Source organism: Triticum urartu, chromosome 7A (assembly GCF_056163025.1).
Source record: "Triticum urartu cultivar PI428250 chromosome 7A, HENAU_Tu73, whole genome shotgun sequence".
In the NCBI taxonomy this organism is placed as follows: Eukaryota; Viridiplantae; Streptophyta; class Magnoliopsida; order Poales; family Poaceae; genus Triticum; species Triticum urartu.
Genome location: NC_141879.1, coordinates 731,926,802 through 731,938,282, shown reverse-complemented (window position 1 = coordinate 731,938,282; position 11,481 = coordinate 731,926,802). Strand labels below are relative to the sequence as shown.

At 45.2% G+C, this 11,481-nt stretch overlaps 1 pseudogene; it reads right to left on the bottom strand.

Annotated features, from left to right (window-relative positions):
* Positions 1-604: 604 nt before the first annotated feature.
* Positions 605-6,328, bottom strand: LOC125519504 (cytochrome P450 90A4-like; annotated as a pseudogene).
* Positions 6,329-11,481: the final 5,153 nt, after the last annotated feature.

The window sequence follows — 11,481 nt, the reverse complement described above, 5'->3', positions numbered from 1 at the left end:
GCACCCTCATATTCGTTACTCCACACGGACTTTCTCTGTGGCGATGACACTAGCATATAGTTCATCGCACCACCGATGAGATCGCTCGCCTGCGCCTCCGTGCTCGTCGTGTCGTACGCGGCGCCGCGACCACCACTGTCGCCGAGGCTCTCTAGTGTAATGGAGTGTGTTATGTGTAGTTGTTATCTTAATCATGTCCAGTGTATGCAATCAAACAATGTGCATTAGTATGAGCACAACCAATGCGAGCAATCAGAGACGTTGCGTACATGCGTTGCTATGGTGGTGATGGTAGTGTAAACTTGTTTCCATTGTGTGCTTACGTTAGATCTCTCATAGATCCTGCTATTGTACTTTAACACTGCTATGGTTTGATATGTTGCAATCAGAATGGTTGAGGAAACCTCCATTCCGTTGGAAAATTTAGATATAAGCACAAATTTCCTTTAGAAAAGAAACATATATAATGAACAACAACCTCATGTTCAAAGAAAAGACAGGCTAACTGCAGATCTGATATGATAATACATCATTCTCAATACAAACATACACACATGAGTACAATAGACTGGTTTATTTCACGACAATTCAATTGATCGTGTGATCAGGTGCTAAGCTTACGAAAGGTCATGGCTGCGCCATCCACTGGCCTTGGGTGCGGAAGGTAATTGATCTGTGCATCGGGATTGATCAACTCCCATCTGATACATTAAATATAAATCAATATCTTCTTTATATCCTAACTTAGTTAATTAGTTAAGCTAAACAGAGCTAGTGTTCTACTCACTCGTAGCCAACACAGAGATGATGCAGGATGATGGTGACCTGCAGCCTAGCGAGCATGTTGCCTGCGCAGATCCGAGGGCAACCTCCGTACACCTGGTATGTTCCTGGCTTTGCCGGTTCCTGCATTCATATGCCCTCTTAGATTATCACGCAAAGAATATAGGTTCTATAATTCAAAAAATCACGTCTATTTTCACTTTAAAATGCAAATAATATAACCTATGTAGGATACGGTGTGTGAATTTTATGCACACAAACCTTTTGTTTGGAAATAGGGCCATTTATGGGAACTGTATAAAAATGGTAATATAGTTATTTGTTTTATTTTTACTGAAATAGTACATGGTCATATTTTGTAACCACAATGCACATGCACATAATTCATACTATAACCTGCTTGTATATATGGTTTTATTTTTTATTTTGTTTAGAATTTTTTAGCCATACTATAACTTGGAGAAAGAATGGGTGGTCAGGATCGTTAGTTTACAAACAAGTACTTCCTCCGTCCCATAATATAAGAGCATTGTTGACACCAGTATTGTGAAGAACGCTCTTATATTATGGGACGGAAGGAGTATTTGTTTTGGTGGAATTAGACATATACATTTAGAAATATGGGCAAAAATTGAGCAAACAAAATACCTTTCGTGCAGTGTGAGATGCTGCCCCTGGAATATCAAAGGGGAATGCCCGTAGACCATCAAGCAATTTGCCGAACCACATATCAATCTTGTCTGTCAAAGGCGACGGCTCCATGCTTATGAACATCTTGCAGATGTTGGCAAAAGTCACCTGCAACCATTGATTAATCAATCTTGAGTTTAGTATTATTGCACTGGATTAATTATGATAATATTGTTTGCCCAACCAGTTCTTCTGCAAAAATGTTCAGCTAGGTTTCGTCTCTTTATCTCTACTCCTAATAGAGCAGTTGGTAGTCTCAGTTTTAGGTTTTTTTTCGTCCCACCTCCTATGGATTTTTTTGGTACCTCCTCCCACCTTCGCTGGTTTTTTTCGTAGATTATTTTTCGTCCCCTCCCCCCACTTCATCGGTTTATTTTCACGTCACCCTCTCACACAACGAAAGAAATCTGAACAGATCGGAACTTTTCATACTGGCACAAGTTATTTAGTAATGCAGAATCAATCACGAACAATCTCTAAAGATCAACACTAAATTAATTAACCTTACCTTAAATCACTCAATCACATTAATTAGAAAACAAATATTTGATTTTCAGAAAAATCGCTCAATCACATTAACCTTACCTTAACTCACGGATGGTAATCAATCTCCAAACAAATGAAACAATACATGGAGGGAGCAGTAAATAAACTCCCTTTTTTATGACATGTATATGATCTTCCCTTCCCTCTCCGTTGTCGAGCGTTCCTAATTCTCGAGGCCGATGCTTGGGCTGCGTCACTGGGTCGCGACGGTGCCGGAGGACGAGGACGGCGAGGCCGGGTGCTGCGGCACCGCGTTGGCCGCGGCCGGTGAAGGAGGCGAAGAAGGGCGGCTTCCCTAGCCCTGGGAGTTGGTGCGGTGGAAGCGGCACTTGAAGGACCCGACGTGTGTGGCCGGCGCACATACGCACTTGGAACTGGGCCCGTGGCCCGCGCCGGATGGCGCCAACGCTGACCCGGGCCACCTCCTCGATGTATTCTTGGAGTTGTGGCTGGCCGATTTACATGAAATTAATTCCCTCAGTTGTGGTGGCAAATATAATACACATAATCCATATTGTTATGCACTAGTGTGTGTGTGTGTGTGTGTGTGTGAAATAGATGAATTATGGTCCCATACCCAATAAAATGGATATGTGTGCGTGTGTGTGTTAGGGAGGGAGAGGGGGAGAGAGAGTGAGGAAGAGGGAGGGAGAGTGTGTGTGTGTGAGGATTTGATGGTAAAAAGGTCACCAATGTCACTTGATATGTATGAGAATATCTCTACTCCTAATGGAGCAGTTGGTAGTCTTGTTTCCAGGTTTTTTTCGTCCCACCTTCCATGGTTTTTTGGTACCTCCTCCCAACTTCGCAGGTTTTTTCGTAGATTTTTTTTTCGTCCCCTCCCCCCACTTCATCGGTTTATTTTCCCGTCACCCTCTCACACAACGAAAGAAATCTGAACATATCATAATTTTTCATATTGGCGCAAGTTATTTAGTAATGTAGAATAAATCACGAACAATCTCCAAAGATCAAATCTAAATTAATTAACCTTACCTTAAATCACTCAATCATATTAATTAGAAAACAAACATTTGATTTTCAGAAAAATCGCTCAATCACATTAACCTTACCTTAACTTACGGATGGTAATCAATCTCCAAACAAAGGAAACAATACATCGAGGGAGCAGTAAATAAACTCCCTTTTTTATGACATGTATATGATCTTCCCTTTCCTTTCCGTTGTCGAGCGTTCTTGATTCTCGAGGCCGATGCTTGGGCTGCGTCACTGGGTCGCGACGGTGCCAGAGGACGAGGACGGCGAGGCCGGGTGCCGCGGCACCGTGTTGGCCGCGGCCGGTGAAGGGGGCGAAGAAGGGCGGCTTCCCTGGCTCTGGCCGTGGCCGTGACCTTAGGAGTTGGTGCGGTGGAAGCGGCACTTGAAGGATCCGGCGTGGGTGGTCGGCGCGCAGACGCACTTGGAAACGGGCCGGTGGCCTGCGCCGGACGGCGCCGACGCCGACCCGGGCCACCTCCTCCGCGTATTCTTGGAGCTGTGGCTGGCCGATTTATATGAAATTAATTCTCTCAGTTGTGGTGGCAAATATAATACACATAATCCATATTGTTATGCACTAGCGTGTGTGTGTGTGCGAAATAGGTGGATTATGGTCCCTTACCCAATAAGATGGATATGTGTGTGTGTTTCAAGATGGCAACGGGGACGAAACCCATCGGGTTTTGCCTTCCCAAACCCATCCCCACAAGAAAATCGTAAACCCGTCCCCGTCCCCATCACCGTGCGCGGGGATAGTTTTCCGCCCGTCCCCTAAACCCATCGGGTTTCGGGGAATCCACGGGGAACCCACGAGAAAATCAAAATATTTAGACAAACATAGTGGCAACAAAGAATAACATTTCAGCAGCAAAACAAGCACATTTCAACAGCATAACTTGAGGAAATTTCAACAAAAAACAATAGTAGATGGTTCAACAGCTATATGGAATGTATTTCAACAACATTATACCACATTTCAGCAACAACGATGATCAGATTACAGCAACAAGGATGATCATATTTCAGCCATACATGGTTCAACAACATGTGCAATTACACAAGTTCTAAAATAGAATTCTTGGTTCACAAATCACGAGCACAAACGAGACGGCGCAAGCGATACTGGCCACCCAGCGAGGGGTTGGTTTGGCCTTCGACACTGGGGGGGGGGGGGGGGGGGGGGCTCGGTCGCTCAGGCTCGGTAGCTTTGGGTTGGGCCGCGTAGGATCAGTGCTTGGTAAAAAAATGTATTTTGTCGGGTTTGCCGGGTTTCGGGTTCGGGGACTACCGAAATGGGTGCAAACCCACGAAACATGTCGGGTTGTATAATGTGCCCAACAACGGCCCCGCGGGGATGAAAAGACGCTCATCCCCGTCCCCTAATAGGGTAAAAACCCGCGGGGAAGCGGGTTTCGGGGCCCCATTGCCATCTTGATGTGTGTTAGAGAGGGAGAGGGGGAGAGAGAGTGAGGAAGAGGGAGGGAGAGTGTGTGTGTGAGGATTTGATAGTAAAAAAGGTCGCCAATGTCACTTGATATATATGAGAATATTAATATTGAACTCTTAAAGTTAATGTGGCCCCGTTACAACGCACGGGTGTTCTTCTAGTTAGCACTAGTTTTCGACAATGAATTAAAAATTTGAACACAATAGAACATATTTGTAGCCCATGGTGATTTCCAGCCAGTTTTTGCACTCCTCTTGGAAGTACAATTACACAAACAAAAAAGTTATGGCACAGACAAACGTTCAATTTAAACTAGAAAATGGAGTAGAATTGCACAAAAAAGTGCAATTTCAACAACAACAAGAAAATTAAAGAGACTGGATTTTCTACTCCCCGGTGCACCTACACCCGCATGAACAGCACACTTGAAAAAAATACAAAACAAAATTGAAAAAATCTGAAATTTTGGGACATCAAACTAGATCAAAAGTTTTCGCTTCTTGCAAAATTTCGTGACCAAATAACATTTGAGGAGTCCTCAGCAAAAGTAACAAAATCTGTGCTCAAAGTTTTGTTTACTTTTCAGGAGTGATTTTGTTTTTGTTTTTGCTGAGGGCTTCTCGAATGTTATTTGATCACGAAATTTTGCAGAAAGCTAAAACTTTTGATTTAGTTTGATGTCAAAAGAATTCAGATTTTTTCGACTTTGTTTCATCTTTTTTTTAAGTGTACTGTTCATGCGGGTGCACCTACACCCGGGAGCTGCCACACCTTTCTCAAAATGAAAGAGGAAGTGCAACTGCAGCAAAAATAACAATGTGCGATTGCATAAAAAAACGTACAACTGCATAAAAGCAATACAACTGCAATAGATACGAAATCGAAAAAAGACACTATCATAAGTGTCACAGCCGTGATGTGAACACATGGCAGCACCAAATGTTTTCATGGCAAGTATAATGATGCGAGGATGGCAACTTTAATTGTCAAGTGTGACAACCTTCTTTTGGATAGCTAATTTTAATATATTTTTCTTTTCGGATGACAACTTTGGCCACACGTGTGAAACTTTTGAGAAAAAAGTGATTTGACCGACATTTCATAACCCTTGATACAGTAGAGAAAAAAAAGCAGCCAACTATGTTTTGCCAACTCTTAATAAAGTATTGTGATTTGAAACAACACACATGCATGATTCAATTTATCAGTTGATTACCTTTTTTATCTCCTTGGCGGCCACAATGGTACCCTTATCCGCCCAGTCTCGCAGCGCGGCCACGACGCGAGGCTGCACGACGGTGGCGATGGTCTAGAGCGAGCTGGGCCGGTTGATGGCGGCGAGGATGAACCCGCGGAGCCTGGCGTGGCTGGCGCCGTTCATGTTCGCCACAGACGTGGTGCCGATGAGCTCCGGCACCGGGTATTTGATGCCGAAGCATTCGGCGGACTGGAGCACGAACTTGTTGGCCGCCGGCGAGCAGGCGATGTTGCTGGGGGAGCCGAACAGGTGCGTCCTGTACATGCCCGCCCCGCTGCCGTACGCGCTCTTCTTTGCACCGATGAAGTCGTCCGGGCGGCGGGCCAGCTTGAAGTACCAGAGCAGCGAGAGCGTCTCGCCGAGAAAGGGGACCCCCATGTGGCCCGGCGGGAGGCGCTGCCGGATGCCATTGCTCCCACGGGCGCGGTATCTGAGAGCAAAGACAGCGCAGTGCCATGTGTCGGTGGAGTGCCACAGGGCAAGGCAGAGCAGCGGGACGGCGCCGAACAGGAGGCCCAGCCACCATGCCCACGCACCCACAGCTCCTTCCATTCCATTGCCACCATCTCTCCTAGCTTAGCTACCAGTTCTACTTCTCTTCTACTCGATCGATCTTACTTCTCAAGGAATTGGAGATGAATAAACGAACAGTCGAAGGCGATGTATATATAGACGAGTGTGGATTCCGAGTGGCCGATCCGTTGGTGTGCGGAGGCAGATGGGAACAAAAACAAGCATGCTAGCTAGCTAGACAGAGAAATTAGTTACTCCCGTTTTGGTAATTGGCCATCAGCATAATATATGGTTGCATATGGTGATGCTTACACAAGTGACTGATTTAGTAGTGTTTGGTGGTCCATTATTCCAGCGAGTGGATGCCGTATATATATAGACTCCTCTGCTAAGTTCCAAAGGGGCCTCGTGACGCTAAAAGGGCATCATCTCTGCTGAATATGCTGATGACACAAACTTAGTTTATATATAGCTACATGCCATCTCAAGGACTGTGTTTGCTGGCCAGTCTGTTTGTGTCGGGTCGGTAGTTGCGCTCGTGAATCATACAGTGCTAGTAAGATGCCCGTGCGTTGCACGGAACATCAAAAATAGTTTATTTTACTATGTAGTGTGCTTAAATTGACCTGTGTCGGGTCATCCTTTTGTGTAATAAATATCGATATCTTTCTTCGGATATTCAATTTTGTTCCCAAGCTTACATGCATTTGAGTGAAATTTCTCCCAAAATAAGAATTTGCACAACTTTCTCTTCAGTAAAATCTTCACATCTGTCATGTTTGCCATGTAGTTGCACTTTCTTTCCAAGAAAAGTAGCTTACATGCCCAATATCGTTGCTGAAATCATTCCAGTATACACATGCACACACACCAGCGTACGGGCCAGGTATAAGCCACCCAAACAGAACACAAAAGCATAAACAACTACTCCTTACATCATATCCTTGTAATATGAGCATCATCATCGTCGACCAGTAATTGACTAACTACAGCCAACTCTCATACAGACAAAAAAGAAATTGGACATAGAATCCCAAATAGGCTAACACAGGAGGGCACAAAAAGGAGGACGACAATTTATTGGTTCCAGCTATGTCGACGCCCATACACTTCCTACACCACCATCGCCAGCTTACCGGATCGCTGTCGCAGCAGTCCTTAAAGAGCCGCTTTCTGCAAAGGTTGCCCAAGATGTTAAGAACTGACAAACATAAAAAACTACAGTGGTTGGATCTCCAGGACGAACACATCTAAAGCAGGATTTATTCTTGGTCTTCCATAACACCCAGAAGATTGGTGCCGCGCCGATCACAAGGAAACCCTTCGCCACCTTGAGTAGAAATGATGAAAAAACTGAACCAAAACAGAAATTAGAGAACTGAATCTTCATCTCATTTGATACTCAAGTGCTCTATAAATCAAAACCACATCCGTCATTATGTGTGCTTCTGGGCCACTTTCATCAGCGGTTGGAGTACTTGTCTTCCATATCTGATTTGGAAACATGTTGAACCATGAGCCAAAAAAAGTTAACATTGGCCAAAAATTGTTCTTAAGTACTTGTTTACCAGGATAGGAATACCATGTAGGGATTCAAGACCTGAAGTAATAAGACTTTCCAAGTTAATAACAAAAATTAGAATCTATAAAGTCAATGCAAGTTCACGAAAAGTATGTCAAGTATTTAACATGTAAGTCAATACCTTCACTTTAATTTCCAACACTCAATGTGCAACATGTATTTTATAATTTTTTTGCTGCAATTTAAAAACTAAGGTGGGTGTATTTTAAGATGCAAACACTTAATTAGGCTCAGAAACTTCATATTCGGAATCATTGGATGCAAGCTAAAAACAAGTTTGTGAAATGTCCAAACTTCAGGTCATGATTTGAACTAAAATTTAGAAGTTCTAAGAGTAAACCCCTCACCGCCCATTCACTAACAAAGCAACCAAAGCCAGAAGAAACATAATGGCATAGAAATGGACAGACAAAACATGTGTGGTACCTGATACATAGTTGAGATATTCAGCGCACTGTTATTCTTCACCGGAGGCCAATTTTCAACAGTTCCAAGAAGCTGCATCTATCAACTGAATGGCTAATACTAAATACATGTATGACGATATACACACTCTGTCATTTTGTCAAGCACCTAGCATGCATCAAGTAACATCGAAGAAGTAGAACAATATTTACCTCGATAGGCGAATATCTCGGAAGCCCGCTGCCGTTCAGGGTGGAACCGTAGAACAGATTACTTCCACGGCGTGCACTCCTCGTCTAAGCATGGTGTCCCATCAGGCATCAGCCTAAGCCATTGTGGGCAATGGTTGGCCATGGCTGTAGCTAGCGAATGTGGGCTCAGAGTAGGCGTTAGTTTGAGGTAGCACCTGGTCGAAAACGAGCAAAGATTGTCCCTAGTGCATGGTGTCCTGTCAGGCATCAGCCTCCAGCCGCTCAGCGCTTGCCCCCCCTTGACCTCGTGCTCCTTTTACAATGCTGAAAGGAGACGGGATGACCCGGATTGGGGGGGGGGGGGGGGGGTGAGCGAGGGGCTGCAGAGGCAGAGAGGAGACATGCGAGTCACTGGGGCAGACTACGCCGGCGCCGGCCACTGCGGCAGACCGGGGTTCCATGGCTGGCCAGAGGGGATGGGGAGAGATGAAGCCACGAGAGGGTTCCAGATCGGGAGAGACAGAAGCCACGATGGGGTTCCAGATTGGGAGTGACTGGAGTGGCAGGGGCCTTTTTGTAAAAAGTTTCGCAGCTGATTCATATGCGTTAGATGTAGATCGGACGGTCGAAATGGTTGGATGGCAGACACACCATCACCACCAACTCAGGTTTTTATAGGAGTAGAGAAGTAGAGATAAGGCCAACGCCATCCGTGGACGCATTTCGTCTGCATTTGTCTGTTTCGGCTCATGTCAACCAAAAGTGCGACTCAACGCACAGACTCATCTCATTTTTTGTCTGTTTTGTGTCTATTTGACCCTATGTTTATGTCAAATTTGCTCACCATTTTGGTCGAAACGGACACAAACCTAATGTTCGAGGCGTCCTCTTCGTCCAGCTGTGTCCGTGCCTGGCTCACCTGTCACCCTCTCTCCTCTTTTCTCTCCCTGGCCCACCATCCCTTCATCTCATCACCTCACGAGGGAGCAGGAGTACCGCGCAGCAACTCATGCTAGAGCACGCGCCGGAGCTGGACGGCATGGCAGGTGGTCACCACTGACTCTCGGTCTTCCATTGGGCTCATGCGATCCAACGCAGACTCATCTCATTTTTTTGTCTGTTTTGTGTCTACTCGGCCCTATCTTTATGTCAAATTTGCTCACAATTTGGGTCGGAATGGACACAAACCTGATTTTCTACGCGTCCTCTTCGTCCAGCTGTGTTCGTGCCTGGCTCACCTGTCACCATCTCTCCTCTTTTCTCTCCCCTAGCCCACCATGAGTACCGCAGCAACTCATGCTAGAGCACGCGCCGGAGCTGGACGGTGTGGCTGGTAGTCGCCACTGACTCTCGGCCTTCCATGCTGGTGAGCTGTGACGTAGTTGCTCACCCGATGCTGCTCGGGAGCAGGTCAGATGCTCACCCTTGCCTGCGTGGAGGCGGCTGCGAGGTGTTGGCACAGCGCATGGAGCTACGACGAGGCGGAGCGCGAGGGGCGTGGCGGCGCGGGGCGAGTGAGCGCACGGGGCATGCGCGCCCTTGTGGGCACGGTGAATGGTGCTGTGGCATGGCAGTGATGCTCAGCGAGGGCATGGCAAGGCGCGGGAGCAGGTGCGCCCGGAGTCGGAGTGGAGCGCGGGCACGCGGAGGCCTCGCCATCGGGTGACCTATGTGGGCGCAGCTGTAGGCGGGCGCGCGGGCAGCTCCGATGCATCTCTGCTATTTTATCTATTTATTATTTACAAAAACAGATATGGCCGCTTCAAATGGGTAGGCTGCCTTGGGAGCACAAACTCCCTCTGAGCTATAACCGGACACAAACGTCTGTTTTCACGACCCAAATGAATATAATACGAACAAAAATGGACATCCATTTCGTGTCGTGCGATGGAGTTGGCCTAATATATCATGTATCAGGCAAGCCCACCTTGATGCGAATGTTTGCCGCGGTAAAAAGATTTAAACTTTAGGAAATGTTTGTTTAACTGTGATTACCCATAAATATGTCGGATCGCAACAGTCTTCGAGAATAGTATTTCATTCGACATAAAGGGAGCCAAAGAAGCAGTTGAGTTGTCTATTCAACCACACCTAAGTAGTTGTTTGTTTGCAGCAAAATATTTGTAGCACGGTAATATGATAGTTTTGATAGCAGTGGTAACAGTAGCAATAATAATACTAACGGTAACACTAGCAATTTTGTAGCAATTGAAATAATAGCAACAGTAGTAACTTAGCAAGGACGATACGAGTAAAGCGTAGGGATGGACTAGCAATGGATATTTGGATGACACTCATTATGTGACAACAGTCACAACTTAGAGTGATACACAATAACTCCAAGTCATCGATCAGATGTAGGCATGTGTTCCATATATAGCCATATGTGTTTTAATAAGAACTTGCATAACAACTGTTGTCCTAACATCCCGTGGCAGGGGAGTCTTAATGGAACCTAAGGGGAATTAGAGCATTCCTTTTAATAGAGAACCAGAATAAAGGTTTAACACATAATGAATACATGAGCTCCTCAAATTTCGGGCATCCCCGAAGAGTATCCCAGTTATTGTCATCTTGGGGACTATAGATCAGAACAATAACAAATGCATATAATTTGCAGATAGGATCAAGAACTCAAATATATTAATAAAAGCATAATAGGTTTAGATATGAAATCATGGCACTCGGGCCATAGTGACAAACATTAATATAAGACAAATAGTATAGGTCCAGTGCATGTAGGTCACATCCGATGGATGCGCTCATAGCTCACAGACATGCATGCATAGTACGCACTGCTCCCAATAGTACATGTTGTATTACCACTTCACTGATTTGTTCATTTTTATACTGGGCACACCATTTCATCAACATTTTTTTCTTTTTTTCCAGAAAGCTCATATTCTCAGCACTCATCAAGACACTTAAAACAAAATTATACACACATACTACTACTGTTAAGAAGCACAAATTAGTCACCAGATGTGCCTTTCAAAATATTGTAGTCTGCAAAACAAACATCAACAGAAAGGCACTTCTTCCTTAACTTCACCAAGATCAAACTTCA